The sequence below is a fragment of the Eschrichtius robustus genome, chromosome 2, assembly GCF_028021215.1.
Source record: "Eschrichtius robustus isolate mEscRob2 chromosome 2, mEscRob2.pri, whole genome shotgun sequence".
Classification (NCBI taxonomy): Eukaryota; Metazoa; Chordata; class Mammalia; order Artiodactyla; family Eschrichtiidae; genus Eschrichtius; species Eschrichtius robustus.
In genome coordinates, this window is record NC_090825.1 from 169004631 (window position 1) to 169026122 (window position 21492).

General features: G+C 39.7%; 1 non-coding gene and 1 pseudogene across 1 annotated transcript; both read right to left on the minus strand.

The window, feature by feature from the left end:
• Positions 1-521: 521 nt before the first annotated feature.
• TRNAV-CAC (transfer RNA valine (anticodon CAC)) lies at positions 522-594 on the minus strand. Its single transcript has one exon. It is a non-coding gene; the product is annotated as a tRNA-Val (tRNA).
• A 4090-nt stretch (positions 595-4684) lies between these two features.
• LOC137758786 (zinc finger protein 709-like) lies at positions 4685-14314 on the minus strand (annotated as a pseudogene).
• Positions 14315-21492: the final 7178 nt, after the last annotated feature.

Here is a 21492-nt window from a genome sequence, read left to right on the forward strand (position 1 = left end):
TGGGGTTTGGGGTGCGGAGGCGAGTCGGGGGGGGCTTTGCTTGGAGACACTGACCTCAGGTCTCTGCTCCCAGTCACATTGCTTTGGACCACCACTGACATTTGAAATGACACAAACTCAGTATTTGAAGGATCCAGCAAAATCACACAAACCCAACTTTTATGTGAAAAGGAGAGTATAAAACTATAAGGCATTTTCCTAGTTCAACAAGAAAATTCACAGTATTCATTACTTTTGGAAAATAATATTATTTCCAAGGCAAGAAATTGTTTTATAAAGAATTAATCATGCAGGAACACTTCTGCTGTTCAAGTGTAAGCTCTGGAATTCCATTTGAAAATACCACCCTCCTCCCCAAGAAAGAAAAACATCCTATTACTACACACTCAGGAGAGGAAAAAAGGGAAACAAGAATTTAAGTAATTCTAGACTATTTTCTTTTAATATTTATTTATTTATTTGGCTGAACCGGGTCTTCGTTGTGGCATGCGGGATCTTTAGTTGAGACATGCGGGATCTAGTTCCCTGACCAGGGATCGAATCTGGGCCCCCTGCATTGTGAGCACGGAGTCTTAACCACTGGACCACCAGGGAAGTCCCTAGATTATTTTCTTTTTCTTTTTTTCTTTTTAATAAATTTATTTTATTTATTTATTTTTGGCTGCATTAGGTCTTCGTTGTGGTGCGTGGGCTTCTCATCGCGGTGGCTTCTCTTGTCACGGAGCACGGGCTCTAGGCGCGTGGGCTTCAGTAGTTGTGGCTCACAGGCTCTAGAGCGCAGGCTCAGTAGTTGTGGCGCACGGGCTTAGTTGTTCTGCGGCATGTGGAATCTTCCCAGACCAGGGCTGGAATCTGTGTCCCCTGCATTGGCAGGCGGATTCTTAACCACTGCGCCACCAGGTAAGTCCTATTTTCTTTTTTTCTGCTATTCACCTATTTCCTGCCTCTTTGGAAATATTTTATACTTTCAAACTCTATTGATCACTTAAATTATAAATTTTTGAAAAACTGAGATTCAAATAAGTGATTAAATCTTTTCAAAGTGACAAACCCAGGGAGGGGCAGTGCTGACAGGACAGATCACCCAGAAAATTTTCCTACGAGGAACCTCCACCCAAAGGACTTCCCATAGGATGTCTGTGCCCAGGAAAGACCCTGGGGGGAGAGGCACAAGGATTTCATGCAACCCGGTTCCAGCCGGTTACTCTCTGCTTTTCCTCTTTCCATAGACAAAACAATAAATCTTGTAAAAAGAGACATCCATGACGCTGTGGAAAAAGGATAAACAATATATTGGGTCTGTTTGAAAAGCACCATGGAGGACGAATTGTTCATTATGATCCTGTGAATCTGAGAGGGGATGCTGGCATTTAGGAATGCGGAAAGGATCTGAAATTTTAGGCATTTATTCCCAGCCCCAGGAAGAGCTAGGCTGGGAGGCCAGGGGTGTGGATTTGAGACACTGTTCAACAAACATTTGGAAAACTCAGGAGAAAACGGGTGCCCCCTGGGGAGAAAGGAGGGACTGGGGACCCCACACAGCTCCTCCAGCGCCCGCACCCCGGAGATCGAGTCACGATTGTCCTCATACGATGATTTTTAATTGACTATAAAACACTGATGAAAGAAATCAAAGATTACACAAACAGATGGAGAGATATACCATGCCCCTGGATTCAAAGAATCAATATTGTGAAAATGACTATACTTCCCAAAGCAATCTACAGGTTCAATGCAATCCCTATCAAGGTACGAATGGCATTTTTCACAGAACTACAACAAAAAATTTTACAATTTGTATGGAAACACAAAAGACCCCTAATAGCCAAAGCAACCTTGAGAAAGAAAAACGGAGCTGGAGGAATCAGCCTCCCCAACTTCAGACTACATAGGTACAGTAATCAAGACAGTATGGTACTGGCACAAAAACAGAAATATAGATCAATGGTACAGGATAGAAAGCCCAGAGATAAACCCACTCACCTATGGTCACCTAATCTATGACAAAGGAGGCAAGAATATACAATGGAGAAAAGACAGCCTCTTCAATAAATGGTGCTGGGAAAACTGGACAACTACATGCAAAAAAATGAAATTAGAACACTACCTAACACCAGACACAAAAATAACCTCAAAATGGATTAAAGACCTAAACGTAAGACTGGACATTATAAAACTCTTAAAGAGAAAACATAGGAAAAACACTCTTTGACATAAATCACAGCAAGATCTTCTATGACCCACCTCCTAGAGAAATGGAAATAAAAACAAAAATAAGCAAATGGGACCTAAACTTAAAAGCTTTTGCACAGCAAAGGAAACCATAAAGAAGATGAAAAGACAACTCGCAGAATGGGAGAAAATAGTTGCAAATGAAGCAGCAGAGAAGGGATTAATCTCCAAAACATACAAACAGCTCATGCAGCTCAATATCAAAAAAACAAACAACCCAATCAAAAAATGGGCAGAAGACCTAAACAGACATTTCACCAAAGAAGACACACAGATGGCCAAGAGGCACATGAAAAGATGCTCAACATCACTAATTATTAGAGAAATGAAACTCAAAACTACAATGAGAAAAAAAAAAACTACAATGAGGTATCACCTCACACCGGTCAGAACAATCATCATCAAAGAGTCTACAATAAATGCTGGAGAGGGTGTGGAGAAAAGGGACCCCTCTTGCACTGTTGGTGGGAATGTAAATTGATACAGCCACTGTGGAGAACAGTATGGAGGTTCCTTAAAAAACTAAAAACAGAACTACCATATGACTCAGCAATCCCACTACTGGGCATATACCCTGAGAAAAACATAATTCAAAAAGACACATGTACCCCAATGTTCACTGCAGCACTATTTCAATAGCCAGGACATGGAAACAACCTAAATATCCATCGATAGATGAATGGATAAAGAAGATGTGTTGTGTGTGTGCGCGTGCGTGTGTGTATATATATACACACACACTATATATATATATAATGGAATATTACTCAGCCATAAAAATAAATGAAATTGGGGCTTCCCTCGTGGCACAGTGGTTAAGAATCTGCCTGCGAATGCTGGGGACACAGGTTTGAGCCCTGGTCCGGGAAGATCCCACATGCTGTGGAGCAACTAAGCCCATGAGCCACAACTACTGAGCCTGCGCTCTAGAGCCCCCGAACCACAACTGCTGAAGCCCACATGCCACAACTACTGAGCCTGTGAACCACAACTACTGAGGCTGCGTGCCACAACTACTGAAGCCTGCGCACCTAGAGCCCATGCTCCACAACGAGAAGCCATCGCAATGAGAAGCTCGCGCACCACAAGAGTAGCCCCCGCTCACCACAACTAGAGAAAGCCCACGCACAGCAACAAAGACCCAATGCAGCCAAAAATAAATAAATGAATTAATTAAAAGAAAAAAGAAAATAAGCCTTTTAAAAAAAAGACATGAAATTGGGTCATTTGTAGAGATGTGGATGGACCTAGAGTCTGTCACACAGAGTGAAATAAGTCAGAAGGAGAAAAACAAATATTGTATATTAACACATATATGTGGAACCTAGAAAAATGGTACGGATGAACATATTTGCAGGCCAGGAATAGAAATGCAGACGTAGAGAACAGACGTGTAGACACAGAGGGGGAAGGGGAGCATGGGATGAATTGGGAGATTAGGTTTGACATAAATACAGTACGATGTATAAAATAGATAGCTCGTGGGGCCTGCTGTAGAGCACAGGGAGCTCAGCTTGGTGCTCTGTATTAACCTAGATGGGTGGGATTGGGGGGAGGGAGGTCCAAGAGGGTGGGGATATATGTATACATATAGCAGATTCAATTCACTGTACAGAAGAAACTAACACAACATTGTAAAGCAATTATACTCCAATAAAAAAAATTTAGTTTCTAACATTACCCACAGGCTCAGATATTTGTCCCATCACAGGTCTCTCTTCTTAAAATCTATTCACCAAATAACAGTCATTGGAAGAACAACAAGCAAAGGCCCAAATATAAAAACAATTATTCACATGAAACTCCAAAAAAGGAGCTTTGTCATTAAGAAAGGTAGAATACATAAAATAGACTATAAAGATATCCAGGAACTGTCCAGTATCCAAATATCCAGTAGGAAAATCCCAACAAATACCACATTTTCCAATTGTCCCTTAACACAGAATAAAACTATAAAAAATTAAACCTGACTATGCACGTATCAGAAATACAGTTCAATTCACCCATGGATCCAACAGACTTCAAAATGCAGAGAGAAAATACTAACTGATTCAAGGAAAAAGCACTGCCTTTTAATCTTATGTACTACTGTTGAAAGATGACTTGCAGAATTATATCACCCCAATATTCATTTATGAAACTAGTAGAAACCCACACTCCAATGATATACTTTAAGAAAGAGGCTTGATAAACAATATATTTACAACTTGTAAAAAACAATTCTTTTGTGTTGAAAGTTTTTTGGAACATCATACATGGATTAATTTTCATCAAGCTTTCTCATGTTACTTACATTTATAATTTATTTCTGGTGGGAGTTTTAACATGTAACGATGAAGGCCAACTGAAGGCTTTCCCACGCTGTTTACATTCAAAAGGTTCTACCCTGTGAGACTTTTCATGCCTTCGGAAGGAAGTGGGATGACTGAAGGCCTTCCCACATTCTTTACATTCATAGGGTTTCTCTCCAGTGTGAGTTCTTTCATGTCTTCGAAAACTCTGATACCACCTGAAAGCTTTTCCACATTCCTTACATGCATAGGGTTTCTCTCCTGTGTGAGTCCTTTCATGTGTTTGCAAGGAACTGTAACCTCTGTAGGCTTTACCACATTGTTTACATTCATAGGGTTTTTCTCTAGTGTGAGTTCTTTCATGTGTTCGAAGATAACTGGGACACCTGAATGCTTTACTACATTTTTTACATTCATAGGGTTTTTCTCCAGTGTGATTTCTTTCATGTCTTCGAAAACTTTGATAACACCTGAAGGCCTTTCCACATTGTTTACATTCATAGGGTTTCTCTCCAGTATGAATTCTTATGTGTGTTTCTAAGGAAGTGTAATCTCTGCAGGCTTTTCCACACTGCTTACATTCATAGAGTTTCTCTCCAGTGTGTGTTCTTTCATGTAGTCGCAGCAAAGTTGAACAACTAAAGGCTCTTCCACACTCCTTACATTCATAGGGTTTCTCTCCAGTGTGAGTTCTTTCATGTTTTTGAAAGGAAGGGTAATACCTGAAGGTTTTACCACACTGTTTACATTCATAGGGTTTCTCTCCAGTGTGACTCCTTTGATGTATTCGAAATGAACTGGGAGAAATAAATGCTTTCTCACACTGCTTACATTTATAAGGTCCCACTCCAGTGTGAGTGATCATGTGCACTCGAAGGCTTGCGAGAGCTCTAAGGGCTTTCCCACATTCCTTACATTCATAAGGTTTTTCCCCAGTATGAGTTCTTTCATGCTTTCGAAAAGAACTGGGACAACTGAAGGCTTTACTACATTTTTGGCATTCATAGGGTTTTTCTCCAGTGTGATTTCTTTCATGTATTTGGAAACCTGTATTAGAACTGAAAGTTTTACCACATGGCTTACATTCATAGGGTTTCTCTCCAGTATGAACTCTTTCGTGTGTTTGGAAGGAAGGGTAATATCTGAATGTTTTTCCACATTGTTTACATTCATAAGGTTTCTTTCCAGTGTGAGTTCTTTCATGTATTCGGAGGGAACTGGGACAACTGAATGCTTTACTACATTTTTTACATTCATAGGATTTCTCTCCTGTGTGAGTCCTCTCATGTATTTGTAAAGTTTGATGATATCTATAGGCTTTTCCACAATGTTTACATTTATAAGGTTTCTCTCCAGTGTGGGCTCTTTCATGTATCTGAAGTGAAGCTGAAGAACTAAAAGTTTTCCCACAATCCTTACACTTATAAGAGGCACCTCCAGTATGTGTTACCATGTGTCTCTGAAAAGTTTTGAGCTGCATGAAGGCTTTCCCACACTCCTTACATTTATAGGTTTTCCCTCCAGTGTGATTTCTTTTATGTTTTTCAAAACACTGCAGATAACTAAAGGCTTTCCCACATACATTACATTTATATGGCTTCTCTCCATTTTTCTGATACTCATATGGCTTGTGTCCAACGTGACTTCTGGTGTACCTATTATGGGATGAGTGATGCATGAGGACTTTTCCACATACTTTGTGTTCCCATGGTTTTACCCTGATAAGAGTTTTCTTGTTCAGATTGAGATTTGGAATAAGGCTGAGGTTTTCTCTACATGGACTATCCTCTTTCCCTTCACAGATTCTCCCTACCTTGTGACTCCTGCAAAAAACAAGGAGGAATTATTAATGATCTCTTTATTAATGATTTCATACTTATTATACTATTTCAGCTACAATCTTATTATTTGTAGCAAAACTACAGGTATTTTTCTATTTCTGGTGAATTGTTCAAAACTGAATACACTGAATGCTCGGCAAGAGGACTCACCCTTGCTCACCAAAATGGTGATATTTATACATAGGGCTTATTAATACTGTTTCCAAGTGAACTATTTTGCAAACACTGAACATTATGTCATATGTAAGAAAGTAATTTGGTGAAAATTTTCTGAGAAGCAATAAATTTGAAGCATGGATTGTCTTGTTTCTTTTTAAGATCTGGTACAATAATATAATTCTCATGTGAAACACTGCTTTCTGCTGGGAGTGCCACTCGCCTTAGTTTTCTCCCCTGGTTTTTGCGCTGATCTTCAATGTCATGATCTTTCCATGTTTCTCCTAAAATGCAGACACAGAAAAATGATTCCAAACTATTAGAAGTTATAGAAAAATTATTAGATTCTAGTGCTACAGTGAGCTGTGACCATACCTAGTTTATTTACCAATGTCCTCCCTGTACACATTCCACCTCCTAGAATAATACTGTAGGGCAGAAAAACTTGACCTTTGACTGGCAAGGTGAAAGTAAGTTGTCATCCTTACCTACTGAGGCCAGGTTCCTGAAGGTTTCCCCCATCACATCTCTGTAGAGTTTCTTCTGTGAAAAATCCAGTAAAGCCCACTCTTCCAGGGTGAAGTTCACAGCAACATCCTCAAAGACCACTGCGTCCTACAACATCCCATATATATGTATGGTAGGATGAGTAAGACTGACAGCACTAGACATCTATACTCCATTTATAAGGAAGGTTACATATGATTCTACTATCTCCCAACATTTATTCTCTGACTTGATCATCAGAAACTAACTCTCTGTCCATACTTACTTCCTCATAAATTTAACAGCATCAGGAACACATGAAAATTATTTACATAGTTTTACTGCAATCACATTACAAATCCTATTGCTGTCTAATGGCAGCGTCCAAAGTATGTTGGGAGATGTCAGAAATGCTATACAAATGAAATAAATATTATCAATTTAAGAACATCCATTGGTGAGAAAAGCTCTTTCCTCCCTTTTCTTATTACCCATTTACACACTCCATGACGCAGAGTGTGTAATATCCTGTAATAAACCATAATGGAAAAGAATATGAAAAAGAATATGTATATGTATATATATATATATATATATATATGCATAACTGAATCACTCTGCTGTATAGCAGAAACTAACACAACATTGTAAATCAACTATACTTCAATAAAATAAATTTAAAAAGATAAAGAGGGACTTTATCGTAATGACAAAGGTGTCAATTCTCCATGAAGGGATAACAATCGTTCATGTGTACATGCATCACAACAGATGGGCAAAATATATGAGGCCAAAACTGATAGAATGCAAGAAAGTAAGCGAATCCACTACTAGTTGTAGACTTCAACATCTCCTTATCATGAATTATCAATTGCAGCAGGCAGAAAATTAGGAAGGACAGAACTGAAATCAACAGCACCATGGAACAACTGGATTTAATTGTAATGCATGGAAATCATTCTTCTCAAGTTCATAAGGAACATTCACCAAGACAAAACACATTCTGGGACATAAAACATACTTTAACAAATTTGAAAGGACAGCAGTCATTCAAAATATGCTCTCACACCACACAGGCACTAGTCTAGAAATCAGTAACACGAAGATAGTCAGAAACTCCCCAAAATACGTGGAGATTCAACAATATGCTTTTAAATAACACGTGGGATCAAAAAAGAAGTCCCAAGAGAAATAAAAAATTATTCTGAAGTAAATGAAAATACAACTAATCAAGGGTTGTGGGATGCAGCAAAACAATGCTTAGAGGCAAATTTATGCCACTGAACAAATACACTAGAAAAAAAAGAAAAATCTATAATGAACAATGTAAACATCTACCTTCGGAAGGAAAAGAACAATTTAAACCCAAAGTAAGCAGAATAAAAGAAATAATAAAAATTGGGGGAAAATAATCAGTGGAGTATATTAAAAGAAAAAAAGCTGGTTCTTTGACAAGATCAATGAAACTGATAAACATCTTGTGATCATAACTAAGAAAAAGAGAGAAATTACAACACAAGACCATCAGGGGTGACCAGGAGGTATGGGAGGTGGGTGCTGAAGCCTCTTCACTATAGTGAAGGGGTCTCTGAGGACACTACCAGGTGTGCCTGTTGTATGGCAACAGTCTTGAGCCTTCTATGGTAGGGGTGTCCATTCAAGGTGGCCCAATTTCCAACTAACCGCATAAATGGGCTCTGGTAAATTTATAAACAAGGGATATGTTGCCTCCAAACATCACAAGAATCTAGACAATGTTGTGGGTGCTGAGACGGACTATTGGTATTTCTTCATGGTGCCAGGAAGGGGTGGCCTTCTGTTTATTAAATTTTTTTTAATGTATTCATTAAAGGTATCCAGGCCACATATGTTTGGAGCAATGCCCATCCACTTTTTACAAGTCCCCCTTTTTCAATACTGTATGTCCTGAATATCAAATGAACTTCCTCAGAAGAGATGTCATTAATGTCATATCTCTGCTCGTGGCACAAGGTGGATGCAGTTCAGATCCTGCCTGCAGAGACTGTGTGTGTTCACAGTGGTGTTGAGGTTCCCTGACGGTAACCAGTTAAAGGTGTATCATGTCCTTTCAGAGGTGAAGGCCAAGTGCAGCTGAGAGGCTGTTGGAACAGGAACTGAACAGAACAGACGTAGCCAAATCTGTGAGAGCAGAATGTTGAGCAGAATGTTTAGCAGTTGCTGAGTAGATGGAGTCAGTAATTTCCATAATGTTGGGGACTAGGAATAAGGGGTTTATGTGATGGGACAACAGCCTCAAGGCTGTAGCGTTCCACTGTGAGGTGTTTTTCACTCTTTCCAGGTTTAATAACAGGTCAAATTTGGCTGTTCAAAGCAGAAGGCCTGGGGATAATCACTTCTTCCCAAAATAAAATGTTTCTTAAAGTTTTCAATCCTCAAAGGCCCTGTTTAACTTATACTGGGTCATATAACTAATTTAACTAAGGGGTAAGGACCATGGAGTCTCATTTTGTGAAGCCAATTTGGAAGTGGCAAGAACTTAATTTAACTTAATTTTAATTTATGATTTATTGGTTCAGAGCTTTCCTGCTCACTATGGGACATTTTGTGACAATGGGTGCTATGATCGTAAGGAGAGGCAAAGAGTTCTGATGGTTATGGTGAAGTATACCAATCTGCCCTCTATATTTTATTCAGTACTTCCTCTAAGATCATGCAGTACACCTTGCTTAAATTTACTGAGATCCTAGGTATAACTAACTTGAGATCTCTCACTCAATAATTGTAGGAAGGTTTGTGAATTATGGCATTATAGGAGACTCTAAGATTAATTCAAAACCTATGCTCTGAAGAGGCTCAAAAAGCAAGGACTGCCCTTTTTATCTTTTTGGTTATGTAAATTTTTTAGTATATTTTGGATTTCCAACTGGAAAATTGTGAGCCTTTTTTCAATACCTTTTTCCTTTTGTTCCTTCTCTCCCGTCCTTCCCTATATTATATTTTAAGTCCCAGGATACACTTTGGAAAAGAGGGTGTCCTCTCTACCCTGGGACTCATAAAATTTTTCCTCCAGGGGGCTCACACTAGTGCCATCGGGATCAGAGGTCTCCTCCACGACTACCGGGTATTTTACAGAGTTTTTAGTTTAAGTTTGAACTAATCCCTTTGCTGTGCCACAGTGAGGCTATGGGTACTGTCCCCCGTAACTCAGAGGGTCAGGATCTTCGTCGCAGTAGAGGCAGGGGCAGCAGCAGCAGAGGTGAGCCCTCATATTAGGAGAGTGGACTCAGCTCACCACCTACTGGCTGCCTTTCCCAGTCTCCTTCTCTCTCTGAAATACCTGCTCTTTAAGGAGTGGCCATCTGATGGGCTCCCCTCATTCACAGGGTATAATCAGCCTTTTACTCCCCTAAGACAAGGCAATCCCAGCCTCAGTTAAACTTTCACTTAAAGAAACAGATAGGTTCCAGCCAACACATCAAATGAGGACCACTTTAACAAAGGAGCCTTTCTCATACTCCTGCTCAGAGAGGACAACGAATTACCAAAACTTCCAACTCGGTGTCTTCTGTATATAGAACCCAGGGTTGGTGGGGTCAGCAATGCCACACAGGGCAGCACAGCACACAGGAGGAGCTCCTCAGCAAACAGCAGCTCACAGGGCAGGAGCCTCCAGGCTTTCTTATCAGCCTGTCCAGGTAAGAAGAACTAGGGGAAGAGGGAGGGGTGAGGCTTAACTTTCAGTAGTCAAACATCAAATATGTGGACCCCCAACCGCTCATTATAAGAACAAATCCAGTAAGCATTAGCACTGGTTTGTTCTTATACAAAGAAACACTGACAAAATGATCAAGAAGTAATCAAAACTGGTTATTTCAGGGTGGCTGGAATAAGAGCAGAGGAGTAGAACAGGATATGTAAGTTAGTTTCCTATCTTAGGAATTTTTAAAAAATTCAACCTTTCCATGCATTAGTTACTGAAAATAAGGAGAGAAATTTACATACACTGTCTTTTCCTATGATTAATCATTATTTTAAATTAGCTTTTGCTTTTTAAAATTTAAACTTTTCTACATAAGAAACTACTTCAAAATTTAATCCTTTAAACACTAGCAGATATAAAACTGCAGACCATGAAAAATTTACAAATCCCTTTCCAACTAAAAAAACAAGGGATTTCTATCAAGAGTCCTAACGTACAATGCTTCAACTTACAATTTTTCGACTTTCAACAGATACACTTACAACCATCCTGTGCCCATACAACCATTCTATTTTTCACATTCAGTACAGTACTCAATAAAGTACATCAGACAGTCAACACTTTATTATAAAATAGGCCTCGTGTCAGATGATTCTGCCCAAATGTAGGCTAATGTAAGTGTTCTGAGCATGCTTAAGGCAGACTAGGCTATGTTGTTCAGTAAGTTAGGTGTATTAAATGCATTTTCAACTATCAATATTTTAAATTTACGATGGGATTACTGGGACGTAAGCCCATCATAAATTGAGTAAGATCTGTAAGAGTTCCTCCCTCTACTATATTTAACATAAAATCTTTTATAGTATGAGTAGCATATTATAATACATTAGGGGTTTCAATTAAGTGCTGAAATGTACTAGAAATTTCAAAGATTTCCATAAGCTTTGAGGTGTTTTCCTCATATCAATTAAAAAAGAAATTCAGGGCTTCCCTGGTGGCGCAGTGGTTGAGAATCTGCCTACTAATGCAGGGGACACGGGTTCGAGCCCCGATCTGGGAAGATCCCACATGCCGCGGAGCAACTAGGCCCGTGAGCCACAACTACTGAGCCTGCGCGTCTGGAGCCTGTGCTCCGCAACAAGAGGGGCCGCGATAGTGAGAGGCCCGCGCACCGCGATGAAGAGTGGCCCCCACTTGCCACAACTAGAGAAAGCCCTCGCACAGAAACGAAGACCCAACACAGCCAAAATTAATTAATTATTAATTAATTTAAAAAAAAAAAAAAGAAATTCAACTGCTTTTTCCTCGCATGCATTAAAATAGGAATTCATTTGCCTTAGGAATAGTATAGCCTCTTAAAAGTCAAAGTTCTCTAGAGACATGGACAGACACTGACCTAGAAAATGAAAGAAGCACCTGAGAACTTAAAAACACCCATATCTCACATCTTGAGGTTCTCCTGCCTAAATGGAACCAAAATTCTATCTGGTTCCACAATTTTCTTATCTTACACTGTGTCAACCAACTTACATAGTATAACCCCGAATGCCAATGCGAACCAGTTTCAAAGGGCGGCAATAGTCAATGGCTAAACGAATCAACACAGATATGCAGCATGCTTCGCTACAATTCAGAAAACAAAACCACCACCACATTCACAAAGTTGAACATAATCGAAACTTGGGTTCTAAACACTCCTGGTTGAGAAGTAACCCCCTACAGTGTCAGCCTCTGGTGAAGGAGGGTAGGGACACCTGCGCAGCCACAAGAAAGAACACTGGGAGCTCCATACGTCCTCCCCGCTGTAAGCATGGAAGCTCTCCCTCCCCCAGGCTTCTACGCTCACAAGTGAGGAAACTCTCAGCCTGATTCTGTTTAAGGGTCTGACCCAAATGAACTCCCAAATTCGTCAACCCTTTGTCCATGAGACAGAACACCTGACCTTCAGACCTTCTCAATGTGCACCAATTACATTCTGAATGCAAAACTTCAACATAAGGCCTAAAAATGTCTAGACCTAAGGAACCACAACTACAAACTCAGAAATAGCATCATGACACACCTCCCACCCCCGTGTGCACATGCATCCCCAGTGTTCCAGGGGTTGGGTAGCTTTTCTCAGTTTAAAGGACTCCTTCTGTGGTGGGTGTGAGCAGGAAGGACACCAGCAGAAGGAGGTTCCCCAGGAAGAATCCAACAGGCTTTTAAGTACTTCCCTTTGCAGGCAGAAAGGGAGCCATAGCTTGGGTCAGGCCTCTGCTCCACTCTGCAGTTGCTCTGGAACAACGTTGATACTTTAAATGACACAAAGCCAGTGTGTGAACAATCCCAAGTCACTCAAACCCAGCATTTACATAGAAAGGAGGGAAGAAAACTGTAAGGCACTTTGATGAGTTCAAATAGAAAACCCCAAATATCTATTCAGGTGTCAGGTAATTATTATTTCCAGGGAAAGAAATTGGTTTGTAAACAACTAATCATACTGGAACACTTCTACTTTGCAATTCTAAGCCCTGGAAGTTTACTTGAAAACACCCAAAAGTAAAGAATAGACCTCAGGAACTTCCTATACATGTTCAGGGGAATAAAGAGTGAAAGAATCCTATACAAATGGAACGTGTAATGCTGGAACATATTATTTTCTTCTAAAATTCACCTCTTTCTTGCCTGTTTAGAACTATTTTATACTGTCTTTGAAGCTCTATTGATTAAATACATTTTATCTCTATTGAAAAACTGAGACTGAAATAAGTGAAAAAAATCTTTCTGAGGTGACAAACCCAGAGAGGGTCTCTTCTGACAAAACACCCAGGAAAATTTCCAAAGAAGAAATCCACCCAAAGCACTTCCCATAGGATGTGTATGTGCAGGACAGATTAGAGGGAGAGGCAAGAGGATTTGATGCAACCTAGTTCTAAATGGTTATTCTCGGCTTTCCTCTCACGAAAACAGCCACGGACAAATATAAATCTTTTAAAAACAGCATTCCATGGCTCTGGAGAAAAAAGATAAAACATTGGATCTGTGTGACATGCAGCCGGAAGACAAACAGTTAAGTTGATTATAATGATGTGAATCAGAAAGGGGAAGTTGGCTTTGGGAAGGAGGTGAGGGATCTGAACATTTAGGGATTTATTATCAGTCCTAGGAAGAGCTACGGCGGGGGGACAGGAGCATGGATTTGAGACTCCGCTTCCCAAATATGTGGGAAACTCAGGAGAAAACAGGTGACCCCTGGGAGAAAGGGACCGGGAACACCACGGACTACAGCTCCTCCCACGCACGAACCCCAGAGACCGAGGCCTGACTGTCACTAATGACCCTCCCCGTGGTTACCGCACAGTCTGGGGAGACGCGGGGACGTAGGCACAGCGCTGCCCAGCAAAGCTCTGGGGTCGGGCGCCGAGCGAAATAACCGGACAGGACGCCCGGGGTCCGGCTGCCGGCCCAGCGTCCACGCTGCGGGCGGGAGGGGACTGAGGTCCGAGTCCCGCCACAGCCGGTTCCCACAAGACGCTCCGCCCCGACTCCGCACTCAGGGGCGGCACACTCACCATTTCTAGGTTTCCTGGGTCTCCCTGAGTCCTTCCTACGGCTCCCACGACCAGTGCAGGTCACAGCGCAACACAGACCGCGGCCCGCTCACCAGGAACCGTGAACCACAGGCTATACCCGATCTCCGGCGAGGCTGGCGCCAGTAGGGACGTCCATCCCGGTGCGGTACGTCGCCCCCACCCACCTGCTCCAGCGGCGCCCCTGATTGGATAGCTCGGAGGGCCACGCCCCTCAGCTTGAGCTACAACAGGAGGGAGGATGCGTGGCTCACCCGAACCACCTTCTGCCAGTGGGTGGGAACCTGACCCAGCCACGATCGTTTGTATAGGGAAAAAACTTTCTCCTGGCCTGGGGCTGCCTCTACTGTTTTTTTCTCCCAGCTCTTTGTGAACATGTGGCTACAATTTACAGGGAATTCTTGAGTTTTCGTGAAACAAGCACACAGCATGAGGGTGGCCCAGGCCACCCTGGAACAAGAGGGCCTTCTGTCTCTAGGGATCAAGGGCTTGGCATAGGGCTGTCAGGCCACTCAGGGAACTGCAACCCTTGTTTAGAAACACAAGACACTAAATGTGACCTCACCACTGATAATAAAGAACCCGGCTGCATTTGATCTCACCACTGATAATAAAGAACCCGGCTCCATTTGATCTTTGATCCTTGCAAGGATTGAGCCTTCCACCCATCCCTTTCCCACCCCCACTTATTTGGTACTTAAGTGAAAGAAACCCAGGGCACTTGGATCTGTGGGAAGTTTGAACCCAACAGCCTCAGCCTGGGCACAAGGACTCAGTCTAACCACAGGGTGTGAGATGTACTCACTAAACTATTAAGTGATGAAATAAAAATTCATATTCTAAGGCAAGTCAAGGAAAATTTAAACATAAAAACTTTTCTCTGCCCTTTGGCCTCCTCCTTCCCATCTACTGTGCATTGTGTATCAGCATTATGCATCAACCAAACCTCCCCACCGGCAGAAATACCTGCTCAACCATACAGAGCAACATTCTCCTAGTATCAAGAAGATAACTCCTTAGGAGATAGCCTTCCTGCTTAATCTTGTAAGGGGCCACGAATACCCATGACCCACTATTCATACTTGCTTTGTACATGTAGACCTGGATTGTGTAAACTGTCAGTAATACATCATTTAATGTACAGCCCTCTGCCTCAAAATCTTATATAACTGTGCTTTGACATCTAGTGGGCAGAACAATTCTCGGAGCTTTCTGAGGGTATATTTCCAGGTTATAATCCTCAATTTGGCTCGAATAAAATTTTCCATTTCTTTCTTAGATCGACTAATTAATTTTTTCGTCAACACAGGTTTCATTAAATTCACATTTTACATTGGAAGGAAATTTATTTTAGATCAGATTTTGCCAGTGTTTCTCGAGAACTTCAAAATGTAAATGACTATAATGTCCCTAAGGCAACTGATTCCTATTTTCACTGATAGAAGAAAAATAGTAAGTCTTTATCTAAACAGGGAAGTATCTGGAAATCCGTGCCCCGCCCCCACCAGCTTTACTGAGGTATGACTAATAAAACTGCCTGTATTTAAAGATTACAATGTGATGATTTAATATACGGTATCCTACATTGTATACTTGAAATCAGCCAAGACAGTGGATTAAGTAATCTCACCACCCACACAAAAAGTAACCATGTGTGGTGATGGATGTGTTAATCAATCTGGAAACTCTTATATGCCTACAAGATTGAATTGCATAACTCTTAATGTATTTAATTTATATGAACACCTTTACTGAGACATAATGTAGATACCATACAATGCATCACATTAAAGAGTACAATTCAAAGGTTTTCAGTATATTCCCAGATATATGCAATCATTCCTACAGTTGATTTTTGAAGATTTCCATCATCTCAAAAAGAAATTCCTCTTCACTTTTTCACTCCCAATATCCCATCTTCCTCCTCCAATATCCAGCCTTAGGAAATCTTAATCTACTATCTGTCTCTGTAGATTTCCTTATTCAGGGCTCTCAAATGAATGGAATTATGTAATATATGGTTTCTGTGATTGATTTCATTCATTCGGCATAGCTTTTTCAAGGTACACCCATGCTGTAGCATTAATCAATATTTCATTCATTTTTATGGCCAAATAATATTCCACTAGATGGATAAAATGTTTTGTTTATCTTTTCATCTGTTAATAGACATTCAGATTATTTCCACTTTTTGGCTACTATGAGTAACATTGCTATAAATTTCATGTACAAATTTCTGTTTGACCACATGTTTTCATTTTTCATAGGCATAGAGCTGGGAAAGGAACTGGGGGGTCATATGATAATTATAGATTTAATTTTTGAGAAACTGCCTGACTTGATCAAGTGGCTGCACCAATTGTGAATAAAATATTTCAAGTGTTGATAGAAAAAAAGGATCTAACTAGAATTCATTGTTGAGCAAAATTATCCTTCAAAGGTAAGGGGAAAATAAAGACTTTGAGACAGGGCTTCCCTGGTGGCGCAGTGGTTGGTAATCCGCCTGCCAAAGCAGGGGTCCGCCTACCAAAGCAGGGGATGTAGGTTCGAGACCTGGTCCGGGAGGATCCCACATGACGTGGAGCAACTGAGCCCGTGAGCCACAACTGCTGAGCCTGCGCTCTGGAGGCCGCGAGCCACAACTACTGAGGCCCGTGCGCCTGGAGCCTGTGCTCCACAACAGGAGAAGCCACCACAATGAGAAGCCCGTGCGCCGCAATGAGGAGTGGCACCCGGTCACTGCAACTTGAGAAAGCCTGCGCGCAGCAACGAAGACCCAACGCAGCCAAAAATAAATAAATAAAATAAAGAAATTTATTAAAAAAAAGAATTTATAAAGACTTTGAGACAAACGTATTAGGGAATTTGTCACCAGTACACTTGCTTTGCAAGAAATGTTAAAGGAAATTCTTCAAAAGGAAGGAAAGTGATAAAGGGAGAGCTTTTGAGAAAAAAATAAATGAAGGGAAAATATCACTTTAAAAAGTTCTTAATTAATCTGATAGATAACACTTATTGAAAATAATACCAGAAACAATTTATTTGGTAATTATAGCTTATGGATAAGCAAAATGAATGACAGCAATGTTGAAAGGGACAGGAAGAGAGGAATTGGGAATATGAGGAATTTATACAACCAGTTAAGTGGTTTAGTGATACTTGAAGGTCGACTTGCGTTAACTGTAAATGTATACTACAATTCAAGAGCAACCAATAATAAAGTAAGTAAAGTATAATTGATATGCTAGGAGAAGAAAAAGTAGAATCAAGTAAAATGCTCAAAGCCAGGGAAGACAGAAAAAAGGCAGAAGAAAAAAGGGGAAAAAAAGAACAAGGGCAACAAATAGAAACCACAAAAATTATTGTAGATATTAATGCCACTGTATCAATAATCACTTTAAAAGTCAATGGTCTAAATACAACAATCGAAAGACAGATACTGTCAGAATGGATAAAAAAACAACACCCAATTATGTACTGTCTGTAACAAATTGACATTACATTAAAGACAGATGGAGTAAGACTAAGATATGTAAAGATGTATCATGTTAACATTAAAAAATAGTTGAGGGGACTTCCCTGGCAGTCCAGTGGTTAAGACTCCATGCTTCCAGTATAGGGGGCGCAGGTTCAATCCCCAGTCAGGGAATTAAGATCCCACATGCTGCGCAGTATGGACAAAACATTAAAAAAATTTTTTTAAATAGTTGAAATATCTAATTTCAGATAAAGCACAGGGATAAAATGGGGCATTACATAATGATAAAGGGGTCAAGTCTCTAAGGAGACACAGCAATCCTTGTGCTTATGCACACAATAAAGTGGCAAAATACACCAGGGAAAAATGGATAGAACTGCAAGGAGAAATAGATGACTCCACTATTATTACTGGAGACTTCAACACTCCTCCATTAATAATTATGAGAACCAGCAGCAACTGGATTTAGTTGAAAACTGTGAAATAACTCCATCAAGCAACAGCAGAATATATATTCTTCTCAAGTGCATATGGAAAAGTCATGAAGATAAAACGCATTGTATAACATAAAAAACACCTTAACAAATCTGAAAGAAGAGAAATCATATAAAATATGCTTTCAGACCACAAAGACATTAATCTAGAAATCAATAACAGAAAGATATTCAGAACTCCTCAAATACTTGGAGATTAAACAACACACTTCTAAATAACTCATGGATCAAAGGAGACTCAAGAGCAATTAAAAATTTTTTTGAATTAAACAAAAATGAAAGTACAATTGATTAAAATTGTGGGATCTAGCAAAAAGTGCTTAAAGAAAATTTATAGCATTGAGGGCATACACTTGAAAAAAGAGATCTGTGTAATAAGTGATCTAAACCTCAACCTTACACAACTAGAAAAAGACGAGCAAATTAAACCAAAAGTAAGCACAAGAAGATAAATAATAAAAGTTGGAGAAGAAATCAATGAAGTTATGGGAAGCCAGTGGAGAAAAACCAACAAAACCAAAAGCTGGCTCTTTGACAATATTAATAAAATTAAGATACGTGTACACAAGCTGAGAAAAAAAAGAGGGAAAAAAGAAGTTATTAGTAACAGGAACAAAAAGGGAGAAAATAAAACTGTAAAAGCATTTGACAAAATACATTCATGACAGCAAACAACAAATGGAAGGGAAGTTCCTCTTCCTGAGAAAGACCATCTACAAGAAATCTGTGGTTAACATGATACTTATGGTGAGAAACTAGATGCTTTCCTGGTAAGATCAAGAAGGCAATGACGGCCCCTCTCTCACCAGTCCTAGTCAACACTGTACCAGAAGTCTAAGCTAATCCAATGGAAGAAAATACAAGGAAAGGAAATAAAAGGTATACAGAATGAGAAGTAGAAAATAAAACTGTCTTTTGTCACATATGACATGATTATGGAGAAAAACTCAAAGAATCAACAATAACAAAGAAAACCTCTTGAACTAAAATAAGAGAGTAGATTAAGGTTGAAGGATAAATGGTTATACAAAAGTCAATGCCTTCTTATAGATCATAAATGGTTAATATACAAAAGTCAGTGCTTTCCTATCATTCCAAACAAATATAGTCAATTGATCTTTGACGAAGAATCATAAGGAATATAATGGAAAAAAACAGTCTTTTCAACACATAGTGCCAGGGAAACTAGATAGCCACCTGCCAAAAACAAAAACAACATCAAAAAGACCCTACCATGTAATCAATCAATGTACCTAGACACAAATCATAAAACTTCCACAGGAATTAACTGAAAATGGATTATAGATCTTATGTAAAATGCAAAACTCCTAGAAGATAACATAGGAGAAAATCTAGGTGATCTTGGCTTTGGTGATAAATTTTTAGAAACAACACCAAAAGCAAGATCAATGAAAGAAAAAAATAGTAAGTTTGACTTCACTAAAATGAAAACTTGTTCTGTGAAATGCAGTGTTAAGAGATTAAAAACACAAGCTGAAGTCTGGGAGAAAATCTTTGTAAGACACTTCTCTGATAAAGGACTGGTATTCAACATGTCCATTTATAAGAACTCTTATAAATCAATATATCAAACAATTAAAAATGGACAAAATATCTGAACATATACCTCACCAAAGAAGATATATGAATGGTAAATAAGCGTAAGAAAAGATGCTCAACATCATATGTCAACAGGAGTTGCAAATAAAAGAAGAATGAGATACTACTAGACACTATTATGGCTCAAATCAAAACATCAAGAACAAACACCAAACGATGGAGAAGATGTGCAGCAACATGAACCCTCACTCACTGCTGGTGGGAATGTGAAATGATATGCCTACTTTGGAAAACAGGCAGTTTCTTAAAACTACACCTATTCTTACCAGGCACTCCAGCAAGCAGGTTCCTTCCTATTTCCCCAAATGAGTTGAAACTTACGTTTATAAAAAAACCTACATACAAATTTTTATAAGAGCTTTATTCATGATCGTCAAGACGTACAGGTAACCAAGATATCCTCCAATAAATAACAGAAAAAATAACCATGGGAACATCCATTCGATGAAATATTATTAAATTTTTTAATATTATTAAGATATTATTAATATTTAATATTATTAAAGGATATAAGGTGGAACTTCGCTGGTGCTCCAGTGGTTAAGACTCTGTGCTTCCACTGCAAGGGGTGCGGGTTTGATCCCTGGTCCGGGATCCCACATGCCACGCGGTGCAGCAACAACAACAAAAAAAACAACCTCATGAAAGTGATAAGATATAAACTTAGTATTAAAAATAAAATAAAGATTATTTTTAAAAAAGGATATGAGGTATCAGGCCAAAAAGATATGGAGAAATCTTAAAATAAGACTGCTAAGTGATTGTATAGTTCTGGAAAGGCCAAAACTATGAGAAAGTGAAAGATCTTTGGTTGCTGGTGATTTTGGGGTGGGAGGGAGGAATAAAGACGTGAAGCACAAGAGATTTTTAGAGCAGTGAAAGTACATGATACAGAAACGATAGACACATGTCATTTCACGATGTCAAAGCCCAGAGATTGTATAACACAGAATCAAAACCATCTTACATGTAGATTTTAATGCATCAGTATTGGTTCATCGAATGTAACAAATACACCACAGTAATACAAAATATTAAAAATAGGGCAAACTACGTGGAGGCACAGGGGTTATGTGGGAACTCTTTACTTTCTGATCAAGTTTTCTGTAAACCAAAAACTGCTGTAAATAAAAGTCTGTTAGGAAAAAAAAAGGTAAAGACAGATACATTAACATTCATCTCACCCTACCTACTACCAACGAAACCACAGCCAAGGGAACAGGCTTGGCGGAATCAGCGGGGAAAGAAGACCCAAAAAAAAAAGAAAAAAAAAAAAATTCATCTCAGATGACTGATAACTGAAAAGGGCCATCTTTCATTCAACTGATTTGAAGTTATTTCAGTAAGCCATTATGGTGCTCTTATGAGGCCTGGAGCCTGAGACTTGGAAGAGAGGTTAAAACTACACTGAATGCCGTGTTCCACAGCCCAGCCCTGGATATTCTGAGAAGTGAAATGAGTGCCTTGGTTACTATCAGTAGTGCCCGGGACTCTGACGTGGATAAGAGTGTCCTGGCGAGGCCTGAGTACATATACAGACAAGTGTTACCTTGATTTATATTGTGCCTGTTAGGCAAGAGATTCCCAGAATTCTTTTAGCACAAACTCGTAGACAATCATCCAGGGGTCTGTAAACACAC